Genomic DNA, 21,442 nt, shown 5'->3' on the forward strand with positions numbered 1-21,442 from the left:
ATTACTGTTGGTTATATACAAATGCTTTACACACTGCCTCTAAGATAAGCCTGACTGTTCGTGCCAAGCTACTCAGGGGGTGAGCAGGGGTTATTTAACTCCCTTATCCTGATTAGAGTAGTGGTTTCTGCCGGGCTTTGGCATATGCCATAGCCTGCCAAACATCCCATATCTAACAGTGTATTCATTTTAATGCGCTATATAGAAAGCCAGCTTCCTAAACTGATGTTGTGACCTAAGTATTGACTGACAAAACACTGTAAAGGTAAGTATAAATAGGTAAGAATTGATTTACTCTATTTGAGTACCATGACTATTTATGTTGTCAAGGTATGTGAATGTAGATAGGAAATGGCTGCACACTGGTGCCAGTATTGGGGTCAGCTTCACAACAATTTCAGGGGTGATGGAACCAATGACTGTAGACTAGAAACATAAGTGTTTTTGATTGACTATCTTGCGACTATATATGTGGATCAGTGCCCATGCCTTGCAATACCGAGTCCAGCATTTGTCCGTAATTTTTTTTTTGTACATTTAGTATTATTGAACAACCCCTTGTCTTATGTGTGTTGGCCCCATGGCAAATGTTATTTGTGGCTTGAGTGGTTGGTGCACCAATCATGAGATACAGCTTCAGATACATAAGTATAGGTTACCCTGGCCTTCACCCAATGGGAACCAGTGTGCATGGCTTTGGCATTGCCAAAGTCAGTAATAATCAGGCATTCTCAAGTGTACAACTATCTCATTCATCATGTCAAATGTATGTTTGTCCTCATCTAGTACAGTCTGGACATAGGTTCAATAGGCATTTATTGGACTCACCTGGCTCTTCCCTGCCTCTGTCACATCTTTCTGGAGACGGACGCTAGGTGAGCAACCTCCAACTATAGATTGCCTGAGTAGCCCAGGTTTTAAAAGTCTTGGTCAGCCATAGGTATGGGCGACCCCTTACAGAAGGCACAATGCTGCAAACGCTTAAATACGCCATGATCGTTTGGTAAGGTAAGCTTAAAGCCGCCATGATCGCTTGAGAAGGTATGCTAAAAGCATGACGTGCAGCCATCTTGGATTGGGCTATTTAATAACCCAGAACTCCTCACTAGAGGATTCTGGAGAAAGGAGAACCAGGAAGAACATGGAGATGCTGGCAGAGTTCTCCCAGCTGCCCCTTCCCAAGAAGAAATGGACATGCGGGAGGTGGTACCTGCGGGCCGGTCACTGCAAGATGAGTTTGCAGCAGAGGAAATGTGGCGTCCAGACGGTTTCTCTCCTGCCATTCAAGAGCCATGAGTTCTACCAATCCATGAGCAGAGTGGGAGTTGTTGTCGGGCTGGATGCCAGCGCAACAGCCTCTACCTTCAGCTCCTCCTTCGATGCCCTCAATACTCGAGACGTTGACAATGTAGGGTACCTCTTCTTCCAGGCGCTATAATTCTGGTGCTGTCAAACCCTCAAGTTGTCAGGGCTCAAGGGGAATCTGGAGAGTAGCTCCCCGATGCATTGCTTCAGGTTTTAAAGCACTACATTCCTCAACAAAACGAGGATGGGAGGCCACAACATTCATATTTTTGCCACATTTGCCTTCAAAACTTAGCTCCTGTCTTTTTAGAGGTGGTGGCCTTATGAGCATAAGATCTTGATTAAACTCCTCCTCTGCAAGGGCATGCAGTTCAGAGTGATTACCGCAATGGATGGATCTTGAGTATGGCCGGTTGAATTGGGTTGTAGAATCCACGACGGTCGCTGTGGGAGTAGGGTGACCAACCGTCCGTAATTTTCACGGACAGTCCGTAAATTAGCCCTAAAGTCCATTGTCCGTTATAGAAGCCATTTGTCTGTAATTTTAGCCTCTCCCTAAAAGACCAAAGTTCATTACCACAATTGTGATTCCCCAGCTGACGGGAAGGAGTCTCCTGTGCTGCATTCTGGAGAGAGGGGCAGACGGCTGAAAAGAAAGGAGCCTTCTTGCCAGAGTGACTGCTTCCCTAAAGAAATGCAAATATGCGCAATTAGCAAATGTTAAGGCTGCTTTGGAGCCGGTATTGTTTTTAACTGATGTCAAGTCGCTTCACACTTCCTCATAACAGGCTATGGGCAAGCCCATAACTTTAAGATGGCTTTGAATTTCAGTGAGTCCTGTTTCCACAAGGGTCTATCATTGGTGCAATATTCACAGTTAAAACAGATTTTCCCCAAGACCGTGCTGCTTGTCTTCTGCCAGTCTTCAGAGTGCCAGCCCGTTCACTCTCCGATAGACAATAAGCGAGGGTGTTTTGAAAAGTTGTGTATTATCACTGCAAGGTTCTCTACATTTTGTGTGAAATGCCCAGTGACACATAAAAACTGAAACAAATTATTTTTTTAAAATCATTCTCACGTTCCAGCAGTTATTTGTGTTAGGTGTAATTATTTTTATCTCTGAAATAACAATGTGGCATAAGGGCATGATACAGAAACATAAATTGTCACCTTTGCTTACACCCCTCACACAGTTTTTGCTTAACTGATTTTTTTTATTACCTACTAATAGCGAGGTTTACAGGGTTGCAACACCTGAGATGAATCCCTACAAGACAGCTCTTCTAATTATTTACTGATATGGTTTGAATGTCTATTTGAGTGCACTGAGAAACAAATGGAGTCTATTACAGGTGTTGCTGAAGTAAAGTACAGCTGCATTGTTCTTTTAATAGAGGAATGTATGTTTTCGCCTTATTGATTTCTGATGCAGGCCTCATTCGCTATGTACTCATCACCTCAGGACTCCACCATCTTCTTGTCTTAAAGGGGCCATGTAGTGTAGAGAGCAAACTGTTCTCTTTGACCAGTTCTGCATCTCTAAAAACAGCCAGCAACATAGGCTTTCGAGAATATTTGATGTTGGCTGGGGTTTTGAGATCTAGTGTGACATCCTTCACAGATGGCCCATTTAAGACTTACAAAGTGTTATGCATCAAGGGATCACTGTATCAGTACAGATAACGCAGTATGTTGCATACATAGCCTTTCCTCTCTGTGTGTGATACTGCACATGTCCATTGTCTATAGCCCCTCTGTGACGGGGCGGTGGGCCACGAGGATCACAACACTGACTTGCCCTCGGACTGGTGGTCCGCAATGCCTCTGACCCCCCTTTCTGTCGTCCCCGTACAGACTGCTGCCTCTGCACTAGGGGACTGGCGTTCACAGGAGGACTACGGTGTGTGGGACTACAACGAGGAATACGTACACGGCCCCTTTAACCCGAGGAGGCAGGACGGCGAGGCCACGCCCACCGTGAACGCGGAAGCTCCAAAAGCCGGAAGAGCGCCGGAGGAGACGGACGGCGATTCCCTGGAGGCGGACGGTGTGTTGGAGTGGAGGCGGAGAGCGGTACAGTCGGAGATCCCAGGAGAAGACTACGGAGAGAGCCCAGCGGTCGACAAGCCAGGAGGCCACCGGTTTGGCGCTTCGCCCTGCCACGGTCCCACGGGAGGAGCGTGGCTGGACAAGGTACGGGGCGCAGTTGCGGGCTGGGTGGGACGGAGTGAGCCGCGGCGCCCTCGAGACCCAGTGTAAATTTGTACAGTCAAGACCCCTTCCCCTCACGAGCACCACGGACGGCGGGGTTGTTGTTGTGCACTTGGTTTCCCTCACTCCCCGGGCCCCTGCATTCCTGTGTGGACACCCCAGTGACTGTGTTCTTTCTTTTCCTTGCTTTTTGGGGACTTCTCCGGAGTTACGAGGCACTCACAAGACCGACGCCTACTCGACTTCCAACCTGAGCAGCCCTGCATCATTCTGGCTAGTCCCGGATTTCCAAGGGGAGTCAGAACGGAGACCTCTGACTTCGCAAGACTGAGAGCTACCACTAAGAGACGAAAAGCATATCTTAAAATAAAGCCGTCTCTTCGTGCACCATTTCCTGACTCTGCCTCATTTGAACCCGATCATAGCATTGCTGATCCACCTTCCCCTGTGGGCCCCGCTCCTACCCCCTCACAACTGGTGTCAGAAGTGGGATCGCAGTCCATCTGTGATTCTGAGATGGACGCCCTGCTGCAGCATCTCATCAAGGGGCAGGAGAAGCTTGAATGGGCCGTCGAGCGGCAGATGACGTCGGCCCAAGCCGACAGGGACCTCTTCAAGAATACTATAGCCGCCCAGATGGACAACATGCAGAAGACAATGACACACCCCACAGGGCTGGTTCCTGTAGAGAGCAGAGCCCATGTACCCAGTCCAACCGGTATCGCGTTGCAGAAGTATGTGCACGGTGAAGACCCTGATGCCTTCATGATGAATTTTGAGAGGGCGGCCAGGGCTCTGGGTTGGCCCGAAGAGAAGTGGCCGTTCTTCCTGGCCCCCCTGCTGACTGGGGAGGCCCAGTCCGCCTACCAGGTGGCGAACCCGGCTGGGAATGCTCCCTATGCTCTGATAAAGAACGTGATCCTGGATCACCTGGGACTGGACTCGGAAGCCTATCGCGTACGGTTCCGCAAAGAGAAAGGGATCCCGGGAGAGAATCCAAAAACCCTTTTCTTCCGCCTAAAGACGATGGCCGATAAATGGCTGAAATCCGGCACCAGTACAAAAGAAGAAATACTGGCACAAATATACCTGGAGCAATTCATGGAGGCGCTCCCCTATGGCTCCCAGAGGTGGCTGAGACAGCACTCGGGTCTCACGGTGGAACAGGCAATAGAGATGGCCGCCAACTATGCTCGTGCACAGCCCAGGGGCATAGGATGGGAGCCGGAGAAAACCACAAAACAGCCGTCCTTGGGAAGAGGGGAGAAGAAGACCAGACCCGTCCCGGAGCCCTTCCGGCCCCGCCCTCCTCGGATAGAAGCGCCCATACCCAGAGGCCCTCAATGCTTCGAGTGTGGAGAGTGGGGCACATAGCCCGCCTTTGCCCCAGGAGAAGACCACCAGAAGAGCCCATGGAGGTGGGGTATCTCCCCAAGGCGGTCCTCTTCTCCACGGAGCTGGGCTCATCATTCCATGTGAGTGTACAGGTGAATGGGATTAGCCTCAAGGCCCTCCTGGACTCAGGGTGTAGGCAGTCAGTGGTGCAAGAACGGTTTGTCCTGTCCGACCAATATGTCCCGGATGAGATAGTACACATCCGTTGCGTGCATGGTGACATAAAACCTTATCCAGTCGCCAGGGTGTCATTTGTCCCCAGTAATCACCCAGTAAGTACAGTGAGGGTAGGAGTGTTGCAGACCCTCCCTGAGGACATGATCCTTGGTGTGGACAACCCGGGCTTCCTGGATCTGTTTCGGAGAACCGTGTACGACCAACCACCGAAAGAGCCCAAACCCCATGCGGCTTTGGTTACCGCCGAACCTTGGGTCTTGGACGGCAGCTTCCGGTTCGCCCAGTCAGAGGACCGTGCCCTGTTTAACGCGTGGGAGGCCGCGCAGGCCACACCCGAGGAGGCCAACGAGACGTATCCCAGGTTCATCATAAGAAGAGACCTGTTGTACAGAGAAGCTGCTGCCGGGAAAGAATTACAGCTCTTGGTGCCGACGTCTTTCCGCGAACAAGTGCTGTTCTTCGCCCATGCTCATCTCACGGCCGGCCATGCGGGGAAGGAGAAGACCACAGAGAGTATCTTACGACATTTCTACTGGCCGGGGATCTACCGAGACGTGCAGGAGTACTGCAGGAAGTGCGAAATCTGCCAGAGGAGGAACACCCACAGACCCCCGGCAGCTCCCCTGCAGCCGATGCCCATCATAGGGGTGCCCTTTGAGCGAGTGGGGATGGACCTCATAGGGCCCCTCCCGAAGACCCCCAGAGGACATCTCTACACGCTAGTGATAGTGGACTACGCCACCAGATACATAGAGGCATTTCCCTTGAAAACCCCCACAACCGCCAATGTGGCTGAAAAGTTCGTGGAGCTGTTTTCCAGGGTGGGCTTCCCAAAAGAGGTGGTAACAGACCAGGGTACACCATTTACCTCACGTCTCATGAGAGAGATCTGTAAATCCCTGGACATACAACATCTGAAAACGTCAGTGTACCACCCACAAACAGACGGTCTTGTGGAGAGGTACAACCAAACCCTCAAGGCCACCCTGAAAAAGATGCTATACTCAGAAGGACCGGCCTGGGATCGGTTGCTCCCGTTAGCCCTGTATGTGCTCCGGGCACAAAAACAGAGCAGTCTCGGTCTTTCGGCCTTTGAGCTCCTATATGGGAGGATACCCAGAACCCTACTCGAAATCACCAAGGATGCCTGGGAAGAGCAGGGAGATCAGGAGAGAAACACCCCCCTGGAATACACAGCACAACTGAGGTCCAAGCTGGGGAAACTACGAAGCCTGGCTTATACAAACCTCGAACAACAACAGAAGAAACAAAAGAAGTCATATGACAGAGGGACACGACTAAGACGGATGGCGGTAGGCGATTGGGCCTTGGTGTTATTACCCTCGATCACGAAAAAAAACGAGTGGGTCGGACCATACGAAGTGACCGAAACGATAGGAGAGACCACCTACAGGCTACGCCTCTCACCATCAAAAACCCAGACCTACCACATAAACATGCTCAAAAAGTGGATCGGTCCCACACCCAGGAGTGCCCACTTGGCGGTCCCGAATAGAAGAAAGGAAGACAACACACTAAGACACCTCGTGATAAACCCGGATCTGTCTGACAGACAACAACAAGACCTAAGAGAAGCCCTGTCGCCCTTCATTACTGTGTTTTCGGACTTACCTGGAAAAACACACCTGGTGGAGCACCAGATCGAGACCCTCCCAGGGAAAATAGTCAGACAGCGACCCTACAGGATCCCTGCCGCCCGGAGAGACGCAGTGCGACAAGAGGTACGGGATATGTTAGAGCTAGGGGTGATCCGTCCGTCGTCCAGCAACTGGGCTTCTCCGATAGTGATGGTACCCAAACCTGACGGTACAAAACGCTTTTGTATGGACTTCCGAGCGCTGAACCAGATATCCTCTTTCGACGCATACCCCATTCCCCGCGTCGATGAGATGATTGAGAACCTAGGGGAGGCGGTGTACATAACAACCATAGACCTGACCAAGGGGTATTGGCAGGTACCCCTTCGGGAGGAGGACCGGAAAAAGACTGCCTTCATCACCGACGAGGGGCTCTACGAGTTCACTGTGCTCCCCTTTGGGCTTCACGGCGCACCAGCCACGTTCCAACGGCTAATGAACCACATCCTAAAACCCTTCCCGTCGTTCTGCTCGGCCTACCTAGACGACATCGTCGTCCACAGCAAAACATGGAAGGAGCATCTCCAACACCTCCAAGCCATCCTCCGGGCCCTGCAAGAGGCGGGCCTCCACGTCAACGCCAAAAAGTCAAGGGCGGCGTTTACAAGGGTGAAATACCTGGGCTACGTGCTAGGTGAGGGCACCATAGCCCCCCAGGACGAAAAAGTCAAGGCCATCAGAGACACATGTTTCCCGGCAACAAAAAGGGAACTTTCGTGCTTTCCTCGGATTGATCGGGTATTACCGGAGGTTCATTCCCAGGTTTGCCGAAGTAGCCACCCCCCTAACGGACCTCCTGCGCAAGGATGTAAAAACCAAGGCGATACAACATCCGCCCCGGGAAGCCCAGGAGGCCTTCGTCCACCTGAAAAATGCGATCACTTCAGCCCCCGTATTGGTATCCCCGGATTTCAAGAGGGACTTTCTCCTAGCCACTGATGCATCAGAGACCGGCCTGGGGGCCGTTCTATCGCAGCTGGACGATGAGGGCATCGAGCACCCGGTACTGTTCTCAAGCCGGAAACTATTCCCTAGGGAACAGAAGTATTCCACAGTTGAGCGCGAGTGTCTCGCCATCAAATGGGCGATTGAAAAATTGCGGTACTATTTGGAGGGTAGGCCCTTTATATTGCAGACAGACCATGCCCCCCTGCGGTGGATGTACCGCAATAGGTCGCTCAACCCTAGAGTGCTCCGATGGTTTCTTTCCCTGCAGCCCTACTCTTTCATTGTGCAACACAAAAAAGGGTCCGATAACGGGAATGCTGATTTTCTGTCCAGGGTCCTCCCTCTCCCCGATCGGGAGAGTCCAGGGGGGGAGGTGTGTGACGGGGCGGTGGGCCACGAGGATCACAACACTGACTTGCCCTCGGACTGGTGGTCCGCAATGCCTCTGACCCCCCTTTCTGTCGTCCCCGTACAGACTGCTGCCTCTGCACTAGGGGACTGGCGTTCACAGGAGGACTACGGTGTGTGGGACTACAACGAGGAATACGTACACGGCCCCTTTAACCCGAGGAGGCAGGACGGCGAGGCCACGCCCACCGTGAACGCGTAAGCTCCAAAAGCCGGAAGAGCGCCGGAGGAGACGGACGGCGATTCCCTGGAGGCGGACGGTGTGTTGGAGTGGAGGCGGAGAGCGGTACAGTCGGAGATCCCAGGAGAAGACTACGGAGAGAGCCCAGCGGTCGACAAGCCAGGAGGCCACCGGTTTGGCGCTTCGCCCTGCCACGGTCCCACGGGAGGAGCGTGGCTGGACAAGGTACGGGGCGCAGTTACGGGCTGGGTGGGACGGAGTGAGCCGCGGCGCCCTCGAGACCCAGTGTAAATTTGTACAGTCAAGACCCCTTCCCCTCACGAGCACCACGGACGGCGGGGTTGTTGTTGTGCACTTGGTTTCCCTCACTCCCCGGGCCCCTGCATTCCTGTGTGGACACCCCAGTGACTGTGTTCTTTCTTTTCCTTGCTTTTTGGGGACTTCTCCGGAGTTACGAGGCACTCACAAGACCGACGCCTACTCGACTTCCAACCTGAGCAGCCCTGCATCCTTCTGGCTAGTCCCGGATTTCCAAGGGGAGTCAGAACGGAGACCTCTGACTTCGCAAGACTGAGAGCTACCACTAAGAGACGAAAAGCATATCTTAAAATAAAGCCGTCTCTTCGTGCACCATTTCCTGACTCTGCCTCATTTGAACCCGATCATAGCATTGCTGATCCACCTTCCCCTGTGGGCCCCGCTCCTACCCCCTCACAACTGGTGTCAGAAGTGGGATCGCAGTCCATCTGTGATTCTGAGATGGACGCCCTGCTGCAGCATCTCATCAAGGGGCAGGAGAAGCTTGAATGGGCCGTCGAGCGGCAGATGACGTCGGCCCAAGCCGACAGGGACCTCTTCAAGAATACTATAGCCGCCCAGATGGACAACATGCAGAAGACAATGACACACCCCACAGGGCTGGTTCCTGTAGAGAGCAGAGCCCATGTACCCAGTCCAACCGGTATCGCGTTGCAGAAGTATGTGCACGGTGAAGACCCTGATGCCTTCATGATGAATTTTGAGAGGGCGGCCAGGGCTCTGGGTTGGCCCGAAGAGAAGTGGCCGTTCTTCCTGGCCCCCCTGCTGACTGGGGAGGCCCAGTCCGCCTACCAGGTGGCGAACCCGGCTGGGAATGCTCCCTATGCTCTGATAAAGAACGTGATCCTGGATCACCTGGGACTGGACTCGGAAGCCTATCGCGTACGGTTCCGCAAAGAGAAAGGGATCCCGGGAGAGAATCCAAAAACCCTTTTCTTCCGCCTAAAGACGATGGCCGATAAATGGCTGAAATCCGGCACCAGTACAAAAGAAGAAATACTGGCACAAATATACCTGGAGCAATTCATGGAGGCGCTCCCCTATGGCTCCCAGAGGTGGCTGAGACAGCACTCGGGTCTCACGGTGGAACAGGCAATAGAGATGGCCGCCAACTATGCTCGTGCACAGCCCAGGGGCATAGGATGGGAGCCGGAGAAAACCACAAAACAGCCGTCCTTGGGAAGAGGGGAGAAGAAGACCAGACCCGTCCCGGAGCCCTTCCGGCCCCGCCCTCCTCGGATAGAAGCGCCCATACCCAGAGGCCCTCAATGCTTCGAGTGTGGAGAGTGGGGCACATAGCCCGCCTTTGCCCCAGGAGAAGACCACCAGAAGAGCCCATGGAGGTGGGGTATCTCCCCAAGGCGGTCCTCTTCTCCACGGAGCTGGGCTCATCATTCCATGTGAGTTTACAGGTGAATGGGATTAGCCTCAAGGCCCTCCTGGACTCAGGGTGTAGGCAGTCAGTGGTGCAAGAACGGTTTGTCCTGTCCGACCAATATGTCCCGGATGAGATAGTACACATCCGTTGCGTGCATGGTGACATAAAACCTTATCCAGTCGCCAGGGTGTCATTTGTCCCCAGTAATCACCCAGTAAGTACAGTGAGGGTAGGAGTGTTGCAGACCCTCCCTGAGGACATGATCCTTGGTGTGGACAACCCGGGCTTCCTGGATCTGTTTCGGAGAACCGTGTACGACCAACCACCGAAAGAGCCCAAACCCCATGCGGCTTTGGTTACCGCCGAACCTTGGGTCTTGGACGGCAGCTTCCGGTTCGCCCAGTCAGAGGACCGTGCCCTGTTTAACGCGTGGGAGGCCGCGCAGGCCACACCCGAGGAGGCCAACGAGACGTATCCCAGGTTCATCATAAGAAGAGACCTGTTGTACAGAGAAGCTGCTGCCGGGAAAGAATTACAGCTCTTGGTGCCGACGTCTTTCCGCGAACAAGTGCTGTTCTTCGCCCATGCTCATCTCACGGCCGGCCATGCGGGGAAGGAGAAGACCACAGAGAGTATCTTACGACATTTCTACTGGCCGGGGATCTACCGTGACGTGCAGGAGTACTGCAGGAAGTGCGAAATCTGCCAGAGGAGGAACACCCACAGACCCCCGGCAGCTCCCCTGCAGCCGATGCCCATCATAGGGGTGCCCTTTGAGCGAGTGGGGATGGACCTCATAGGGCCCCTCCCGAAGACCCCCAGAGGACATCTCTACACGCTAGTGATAGTGGACTACGCCACCAGATACATAGAGGCATTTCCCTTGAAAACCCCCACAACCGCCAATGTGGCTGAAAAGTTCGTGGAGCTGTTTTCCAGGGTGGGCTTCCCAAAAGAGGTGGTAACAGACCAGGGTACACCATTTACCTCACGTCTCATGAGAGAGATCTGTAAATCCCTGGACATACAACATCTGAAAACGTCAGTGTACCACCCACAAACAGACGGTCTTGTGGAGAGGTACAACCAAACCCTCAAGGCCACCCTGAAAAAGATGCTATACTCAGAAGGACCGGCCTGGGATCGGTTGCTCCCGTTAGCCCTGTATGTGCTCCGGGCACAAAAACAGAGCAGTCTCGGTCTTTCGGCCTTTGAGCTCCTATATGGGAGGATACCCAGAACCCTACTCGAAATCACCAAGGATGCCTGGGAAGAGCAGGGAGATCAGGAGAAAAACACCCCCCTGGAATACACAGCACAACTGAGGTCCAAGCTGGGGAAACTACGAAGCCTGGCTTATACAAACCTCGAACAACAACAGAAGAAACAAAAGAAGTCATATGACAGAGGGACACGACTAAGACGGATGGCGGTAGGCGATTGGGCCTTGGTGTTATTACCCTCGATCACGAAAAAAACCGAGTGGGTCGGACCATACGAAGTGACCGAAACGATAGGAGAGACCACCTACAGGCTACGCCTCTCACCATCAAAAACCCAGACCTACCACATAAACATGCTCAAAAAGTGGATCGGTCCCTCACCCAGGAGTGCCCACTTGGCGGTCCCGAATAGAAGAAAGGAAGACAACACACTAAGACACCTCGTGATAAACCCGGATCTGTCTGACAGACAACAACAAGACCTAAGAGAAGCCCTGTCGCCCTTCATTACTGTGTTTTCGGACTTACCTGGAAAAACACACCTGGTGGAGCACCAGATCGAGACCATCCCAGGGAAAATAGTCAGACAGCGACCCTACAGGATCCCTGCCGCCCGGAGAGACGCAGTGCGACAAGAGGTACGGGATATGTTAGAGCTAGGGGTGATCCGTCCGTCGTCCAGCAACTGGGCTTCTCCGATAGTGATGGTACCCAAACCTGACGGTACAAAACGCTTTTGTATGGACTTCCGAGCGCTGAACCAGATATCCTCTTTCGACGCATACCCCATTCCCCGCGTCGATGAGATGATTGAGAACCTAGGGGAGGCGGTGTACATAACAACCATAGACCTGACCAAGGGGTATTGGCAGGTACCCCTTCGGGAGGAGGACCGGAAAAAGACTGCCTTCATCACCGACGAGGGGCTCTACGAGTTCACTGTGCTCCCCTTTGGGCTTCACGGCGCACCAGCCACGTTCCAACGGCTAATGAACCACATCCTAAAACCCTTCCCGTCGTTCTGCTCGGCCTACCTAGACGACATCGTCGTCCACAGCAAAACATGGAAGGAGCATCTCCAACACCTCCAAGCCATCCTCCGGGCCCTGCAAGAGGCGGGCCTCCACGTCAACGCCAAAAAGTCAAGGGCGGCGTTTACAAGGGTGAAATACCTGGGCTACGTGCTAGGTGAGGGCACCATAGCCCCCCAGGACGAAAAAGTCAAGGCCATCAGAGACACATGTTTCCCGGCAACAAAAAGGGAACTTTCGTGCTTTCCTCGGATTGATCGGGTATTACCGGAGGTTCATTCCCAGGTTTGCCGAAGTAGCCACCCCCCTAACGGACCTCCTGCGCAAGGATGTAAAAACCAAGGCGATACAACATCCGCCCCGGGAAGCCCAGGAGGCCTTCGTCCACCTGAAAAATGCGATCACTTCAGCCCCCGTATTGGTATCCCCGGATTTCAAGAGGGACTTTCTCCTAGTCACTGATGCATCAGAGACCGGCCTGGGGGCCGTTCTATCGCAGCTGGACGATGAGGGCATCGAGCACCCGGTACTGTTCTCAAGCCGGAAACTATTCCCTAGGGAACAGAAGTATTCCACAGTTGAGCGCGAGTGTCTCGCCATCAAATGGGCGATTGAAAAATTGCGGTACTATTTGGAGGGTAGGCCCTTTATATTGCAGACAGACCATGCCCCCCTGCGGTGGATGTACCGCAATAGGTCGCTCAACCCTAGAGTGCTCCGATGGTTTCTTTCCCTGCAGCCCTACTCTTTCATTGTGCAACACAAAAAAGGGTCCGATAACGGGAATGCTGATTTTCTGTCCAGGGTCCTCCCTCTCCCCGATCGGGAGAGTCCAGGGGGGGAGGTGTGTGACGGGGCGGTGGGCCACGAGGATCACAACACTGACTTGCCCTCGGACTGGTGGTCCGCAATGCCTCTGACCCCCCTTTCTGTCGTCCCCGTACAGACTGCTGCCTCTGCACTAGGGGACTGGCGTTCAGAGGAGGACTACGGTGTGTGGGACTACAACGAGGAATACGTACACGGCCCCTTTAACCCGAGGAGGCAGGACGGCGAGGCCACGCCCACCGTGAACGCGTAAGCTCCAAAAGCCGGAAGAGCGCCGGAGGAGACGGACGGCGATTCCCTGGAGGCGGACGGTGTGTTGGAGTGGAGGCGGAGAGCGGTACAGTCGGAGATCCCAGGAGAAGACTACGGAGAGAGCCCAGCGGTCGACAAGCCAGGAGGCCACCGGTTTGGCGCTTCGCCCTGCCACGTCCCACGGGAGGAGCGTGGCTGGACAAGGTACGGGGCGCAGTTACGGGCTGGGTGGGACGGAGTGAGCCGCGGCGCCCTCGAGACCCAGTGTAAATTTGTACAGTCAAGACCCCTTCCCCTCACGAGCACCACGGACGGCGGGGTTGTTGTTGTGCACTTGGTTTCCCTCACTCCCCGGGCCCCTGCATTCCTGTGTGGACACCCCAGTGACTGTGTTCTTTCTTTTCCTTGCTTTTTGGGGACTTCTCCGGAGTTACGAGGCACTCACAAGACCGACGCCTACTCGACTTCCAACCTGAGCAGCCCTGCATCCTTCTGGCTAGTCCCGGATTTCCAAGGGGAGTCAGAACGGAGACCTCTGACTTCGCAAGACTGAGAGCTACCACTAAGAGACGAAAAGCATATCTTAAAATAAAGCCGTCTCTTCGTGCACTATTTCCTGACTCTGCCTCATTTGAACCCGATCATAGCATTGCTGATCCACCTTCCCCTGTGGGCCCCGCTCCTACCCCCTCACACCCTCTTACATACATCTCTAAGGATCGGAATGCCAACATTTGAAAGCTTTTAGTTTATCTTTCTAATTGTTTGTGTTATGCAAGAATATATATATGGTTTTTGCAATCTAAACACACACTCAAGGGCTTTAGAGAAATAACCGCTTTGCTGCGGCCAGAAATCCCCCGCGGTGCTGAGGAATTTGATGCGTGCGCAGTTCTGACGTCCCTGGCCATCATCCGCACACGCCCACCCTTAAGTAGACATTGGCTAGTCCTGTTTCCGGAAAAACGGGTTAGTGACATACTGATATGGGAAAAATCATTATGAATGACAACAGTTGTAAATGGCACTTTATGAGCCTGCGTTGGTGGCCTGTAGATCTTTGGTGCAATCTTGCTCGCTCGTACCCACCAAATACCTTGGCTAAAGGAAAACTAAGAGAATAGGAGGGAGATATGATGGGAAATATGATAAAGGTATGAATTGTATATCCATTTTATTAATGTTGCACTAATTATAGAATGTATACCTTTAGTGATGAATTTCCTGTGACATCACCTGGATCAAAAGTCACATGGCATCACTGCCTGGAAGACATTAAAGGCAATATTATGTTACTTCCGGGGATGTCACTGGAGTCAAAGGGCATGTGATGTCACTTCCACTACCCCTGGTATTTTGATGAATCGACATACATGGCATTAGGTAAAATCTGTATGTTACTGAATTATATAATGTAGAAACACTTTTTATCTTTAACCTAAATTTATATGGGCATTTAGTCAATCAATTAATCTGTGCATTTGTAGAGCGCACTACTCACCCGTGAGGGTCTCAAGGGCCTAAGGGGAGGGGGGGGCGAGAGAGCTGCTACTGCTCGAATAGCCAGGTCTTGAGAAGTCTTCTGAAGGTCAACAGGTCCTGGGTTTGTCGCAGATGGATGGGGAGGGTGTTCCATGTCTTGGCGGCCAGGTGAGAGAATGATCTGCCACCGGTGGTCATTCTGTGGATGCATGGGACAGTGGTGAGGGAGCGAAGCTGGCGGTTCGGGCGTAGAAGGAGAGTCGTTTGAGGTATGCCGGTCCGGAGTTGTGGAGTGCTTTGTGAGCATGGGTGAGGAGCTTGAAGGTGATCCTCTTGTTGACGTGGAGCCAGTGCAGGTCTCTCAGGTGGGCAGTGATGTGGTTGTGGCGGGGGATATCGAGGATGAGACGTGTGGAGGCGTTCTGTATGCGTTGAAGTCTTTTCTGGAGTTTGGCTGTGGTTTCCGCGTAGAAGGCGTTGCCGTAGTCCAGCATGCTGCTGACGAGGGCCTGGGTGAACGTCCTTCTGGTTCCTGTGGGGATCCATCTGTAGATCTTGCAAAGCATGCAAAGGGTGTTGAAGCAGGAGGAGGAGACGACGTTGACTTGCTGGGTCATTGAGAGTGGTGAGTCTAAGATGAACCCCAGGTTGCGGGATGAGGACCTCTGTCTTTTCTGAGTTCAGTTTTAGGCGACTGTTCTTCATCCATTCAGCAACGGCCTTCATTGCTTTGTGGAGGTTGGTTTTGACAGTGGTGGGGTCCTTGGTGAGGGAGAGGCTAAGCTGTATGTCGTCGGCGTATGAGACGATGTTGAGGTCGTGTGATCGGACAATGTTGGCGAGCTGTGCCTTGTAGACGTTAAAGAGCGTAGGGCTGATGGATGATCCTTGGGGTACGCCGCAGATGATCTTGGTGGCTTCGGATCGGAATTGGGGCGTACTCTCTGGGTTCTGCCAGTGAGGAAGGAGGTGATCCAGTCCAGGGCTTTGTCATGTATCCCCGCATTGTGGAGGCGTGTGCATAGGATGTGGTGGCAGACGGTGTCGAAGGGTGCCGAAAGGTCCAGGAGGATGAGGGTCACGGTTTCGCCTTTGTTCATCAGGGTCCTGATGTCGTTGGTGGCGGTGATGAGAGCGGTTTCGGTGCTGTGGTTGCTGCGGAATCCAGATTAGGATGGGTCCAGGATGTTCTTCTCGAGGAAGTGGGTCAGTTGCCTGTTGATGATCTTCTCGGTGACTTTTGCCGGAACGGGATTAGGAAGATGGACCGAAAGTTCTTGAGGTCCTTATGCTTTGGGTTTCTTTAGAAGGGCGTTGATCTCAGTGTGTTTCCAGCTCTCTGGGAAGGTGGCGGATTCGAAGGAGCTGTTGAGGATCTTCCGGAGGTGGGGTGCGATGATGGAGCTTGCTTTGTTGAAGATGTGGTGGGGGCAGGGGTCCGATGGTGACCCTGGGTAGATGGTGTTCATGATTTTGATGGTGCTGTTGTTGTTGACGTGGTTCCAGGAGAGCAGGAGGCTGGTGTGGCTGGGGGGCGGTGAGTTTGGGGTGTTGATGGCTCTCGGCGGGGTCTGGGTGTTGAAGCTGTCGTGGATGTCTGTGATCTTGCGGTGGAAGAAGGTGGCTAGAGAGTCGCAGATGCATTCCTTGAAGGAGGTCCTTTTAGCGGCTCGAATGAGTTGGTGGTGCTTGCGGCTTGCGTTCTTGAGGGCAGCGTGGTTGTCCGGTGTCTGTTCGTGGCACCACTTCTTCTCAAGTCTTCACAGGTCTGCTTGGATACCTGGAGGTCGGTGGTGAACCAGCTGGCCCTTCTGTTGGTGCGCCTGTTTGAGAGTTTCTTGATCGGGGCGAGAGTGTTGGTGCAGTCATCAAGCCATTGGCTGAGGTTGCTGGTGGCTACGTCTGTGTTGGTGTGGTCGGTTGGTGGGTCTCGGGCGAGGGCGGTGATTAGCTGGTCTTCGGTGACTTGTTCCAGCTGCGGTGGGGGATTCATTGAGGGTGGTTGTGACCGACGTGTTTCTTGAAGGAGAAGTGGATGCAAAGGTGGTCGGTCCAGTGGAGTTCGGTGGTGTGGCTGAAGGTGACGTGGTTGCTGGCGGAAAAGATGGGGTCGAGCGTGTGTCCGGCGGAGTGGGTGGGAGACATGACAAGCTGTTTGAGTCTGAGGTTGTCGAGCAGGGTGGTTGAGTTGTTATCATTGGCGTCCTCCAGGTGGAAGTTGAGGTCTCCAAGGAGGATGTAATCTGCGGAGGCCAAGGCGTGCGAGCTGACGATGTCGGTGATGGAGTTGCTGAACTTTTGCCGGGGTCCGGGGGTCTGTAGACGAGGGTTCCTCTGAGGGTGGTGTTGGGATCGATGTGGATCTGGAAGTGCAGGTGTTCGGCGGTGCTGATGGTGTCTTCGGTGCTAGTCGAGATTCTGAGGGTATTCTTGTGGATGATGGCGATTCCTCCTCCCGGTCTGTTGGTGAGGTCCCTGCGGGTGATCTTGTAGCCGTCCGGGATGGCTATGGCAATGTTGGGTGCCTATGAAGTGGCAGCATATATTATACTGTGTGCACTGCTTATTTAAAATAATAACTTAAACATTTACAGGGCTTTCAGGGATCTCCTAGCACAAACAAATACACAAGTCACGTTTCCCTAATACACCAAACAGGGTTAAATTCTGTGGACCTTTGGTTGCACACTTATACATCTGTAGTGAATGCATTAACCAATATAGGTTTCATGATATACAATATAACATTTTCTATTGATTAGTTTACCTTTTATTTCTTTTATCAGTTAAGATGTGCATTATTTTATGTATAGTTACGTGATGGTTAGAGTTTAACAAAATAGTCAGCAGTGGCCAGCATAGCTAAACGCGGTAGGGCGGGGGCAGGGCTGGGTGGGAGCGGGGGGAACATAATGTGCCACCTCAATGTAGCATACCTACAGGCAATCACATAAAGACCATAGTGAATATATAGTAAAATGTAGGAAATAGAAAATAAATGCATTGATAAGATAGGGGGGTAGGGCCTCTCCATCAATTTGTCTGTAAAACTGAACCTTTGTGCTGAGTTTTTGTCCTGATTTTGACCCTTTGTCCTGAATTTGTGTCCTGAATTTTGACCCTTTGTCCTGAATTTTGAACCCTTGTCCTGCATTTTTTACAGTCCTGTCCAGAATATGCCTCCATGTCAGTTGGTCACCCTATGTGAGAGTGGCAGAAGGATGGAACTCCACAAAGCAGCAGGCTGATTGCAGCAGTGACCATGCTGGAAAGTAGGGGGATCCTGCCAGATTCTGTTCCATCAGCTTTTTCTGGGTGGGATTTGGCTGACCCATGGAAATATTCGGATTTATTCCATTTGTAGTTTTCCGACGCCAGGACATAATGCAGCAGCACCCGCACGTTGTCTGCTTTCCGTTCCTTTGAAGCAGCAACCTGCAGCTGATGAGGGCGCCTTCTTCTTTTCACTTCCATCTGGATCTAAAAGAAAGGCTTGATTTAAATGGCTATCAGCCCCTCTTATGATAAAAGTACTATCCTGGCAGTGAGCCATATTGAGCCTCACACCTGACGGCAATGCAATAAAAGGAAACAAAGACACACAGCTTATCAACTCACAAGTACGTTGAAGAAACTATCACTTGAAGGCAGGTTTTTCACTTTGTTTAATCCCCTTATGTAAGAGATGTGCATGTGCTGTAAGATTGCCAGATGTATCAGTGTGTATGAGTAATTACACATATAACGATTTAAATAGCACCAGCTAATTTTTTTATTTCATTCTTTTATTGCACTTTTTATCCCAGTGTAGGGTGTCAGAACGCTTTGTATCACATGCATATACAATACAAGAGAGTAAATCAATTTACAGAAAATGTTACAAAAGACAATGGCTAAAATGTGTAGGAATCACATATCATCCATACTTGTAGACATTATGTTTTAAAATTGAATGGCCGGTTGAAATGCAAAGGGCCTGATTTACAAAGGATGTCTGCCCAGGTGGCGGAGGCCCCGCAGTCGTCGGGGAGTCTTAGCACTAGGGGCAGAATCACCATAATGAAATCAGGCCCAAAGTCTGGATACAAAACGTAGCACAGTGAGTTGGGTGTCTGAAATAACAATCTTTCATTACTTCCCAAAGGAACATATCTTTGCAATCTTAGAATAATAGCATATTGAGAAGAAAACACAAGGCTCTAAACCTATGACCTATAGTTTACATACAACTCGTTGATACATCACTGTGCTATTTTCGAAGGATTGCAACTTATGAACTGGAGGTAACTAAATGATGTCAGTGTCAAAAGCAGTAACCCACTTACCTATCTACATAAAATACAAAGTTGTGATCTGCATGTTACACAATGTGCTTTGCAGCAGGCACATTGACTCTATATGCTACTTTATGAGTCAAAACTGTGGCTGGACAAAACATAGAACTCTCCCAGAACTTCATTAACCGCCACAGTTATCTTACTGCTATTATACACCTCTCTAAATTGCTGGGCACACAAAGCTCTCTGCAGCTGGTGTCTTAACCCTATAGGATATTTCAAAATGCAGACTCTTTGTGACCAACTTAGTTAACTAGAACAAATGTACTGTCACATTTGTTCTCATTGCCAATCTCTTTGCAGCAGATTTTTTTAACTATAATAAGTGTATAAGTTGACGGTCAGTCTCTGCTTTTCAAGTTCCGTCCCTTGTGACTCTGCCCCGTTTTCTCTGCCACACCCTGGCTTCCAATTTATGGGTTCCCAGAGTAACAATTCTAGCACTGAGACTATCTTTCATGTACAAAAACAGTTTAGCAGCTTATTCTGTGCCTTACCATTCATTTTAGATTGCATTTAAGGGGCATTTCCTGTTTTAATATGTCACTTCCTGGTTCTGTGTTTTTTTCAAGCACAGAATTTACTGTCACTAATTTCATACTCAGAAAATCCAGGTACAGAAACATCAGGGGCCTAATTACAAATTGACAGATTGATGAGCCGCGATAGCGACTGGTCAAGATTAAGGAATCCAGCTGGTATCCCTGCACCTTCATCCACCTATTGCAAGTTATTGTCCCTTGAATGACATGCTCATCTGGAATTACCTGGTCATTTACGCTTGCGGAAACCCCATTTCAAGGACAATTACACTGCCATTTATTACCAGCTCTGAGGAGTTGTGGGGTATAGGGGGGATTGCAGGGTGGAATACTAAGGTAGGGCAGTGTCATCCTAAGGATCTCGGGGGCCCTGAGCAAGACATACTTTGGGAGCCCTTGTTCAGAAAAATGTTGAATGTTCTCACTAATATCCAGCTAGTTCAAGCCCGCCATGTCAACAATATTAAATTATATGATAAACTGTGAAATACGTCTTGCCTGGGACTCTAAAAATGCTTGCAATGCCACTAGATAGAGAGAGACAGAGTCAGCATTAAAGGTAAGCAGGGAGCTTTAGATAATGAAATATAATGGACAGAGGTCAAATAGAGAGAAAGTTGACGTTTCCAGGGGGGCCTTGGAAGGTAGGGGCCCTAGAAAATTACCCACTTTGCTCATGGAGAGGATTATTAGCTGGTACAATGGGGCCCAGTGTACCCTCACCCAAAAAATCCGGGTGCGGAATACTTGGCTCATAACCAGGGCAGAGATGCAGTATTTACACTCGCTAAATCAAACCCTATTGGACCAGGAACAAATTGCTTGTGTCCGGATTTAACGGACGACACCGCTAAAACCAGGTGCAGTGTTACTGCACACATGTACCATGGGACTCCTAATCGGGGGATAGTTTATACCATCTTTATTACTCCCTACAACTCCCAATACTGCATTCTGCAAATAGCAACTCATATGTTCATGCATACATTTATGATGCAACCTTATTCACTCCTCATTCCAATCCCATTAAACAACTAGTTTCCAGTATTGGGCTTCCATGTGACAGCATAATGCATTCTGGTGCAGTAGCACTAGTTTGCATCACCGCAGCTAATTAGAATAAATCCTGATACCTGTGATCTGCATAATAAAAGCTCATTACTGGAAACAGTGTCTGTGGTAACATGGAATGAGGTGTCACTATATATATATCCCCATCCTGAGACCTGCTGTATGCTAACCACACGACCCCTGTAAAAATCCATGTGTGCAATCTGCACTCCTGTGCAACGGGCTGGTGTTGAGACTTCAATGCAGAAGACCCTGCTGGCTCCCCAGTCGTGTGCTTTCAATACAGCAAACCCGTAGGGAAAAATAAAGCTGGAGACTGTGTGGCATGGGCAGGCTAGAAGAGACAGCCAGTCCCCTTTCTGATATCACATTCTATGTGTCTGGACAACTGATGTCCTGCCTGAAGCCCCCAAGCTGTATTTTCATTACGTTCATTCATTTTTTTCAGGATTACCACTGACGTTTGCAGGAGTGAAGGTGTGACTGTGAGTAGCACATTATTGGCTGGTGACAATCAGCCGCAGGCTGTAAGATTATGCTTTTACAATATTCCATTAAAGTAAAGTACTGCATTGCTGGTGACACAGGTTAATCTCACCTGTTTCGTAACCAACCTTAAAGATAAAGGAAGTCTGCAGAGGAAAGTTTGAACGTGTATATTGTGAATTTTACAACACACCCTGCACTTATCTTTAGA

Source organism: Lissotriton helveticus, chromosome 3_1 (assembly GCF_964261635.1).
Source record: "Lissotriton helveticus chromosome 3_1, aLisHel1.1, whole genome shotgun sequence".
Classification (NCBI taxonomy): Eukaryota; Metazoa; Chordata; class Amphibia; order Caudata; family Salamandridae; genus Lissotriton; species Lissotriton helveticus.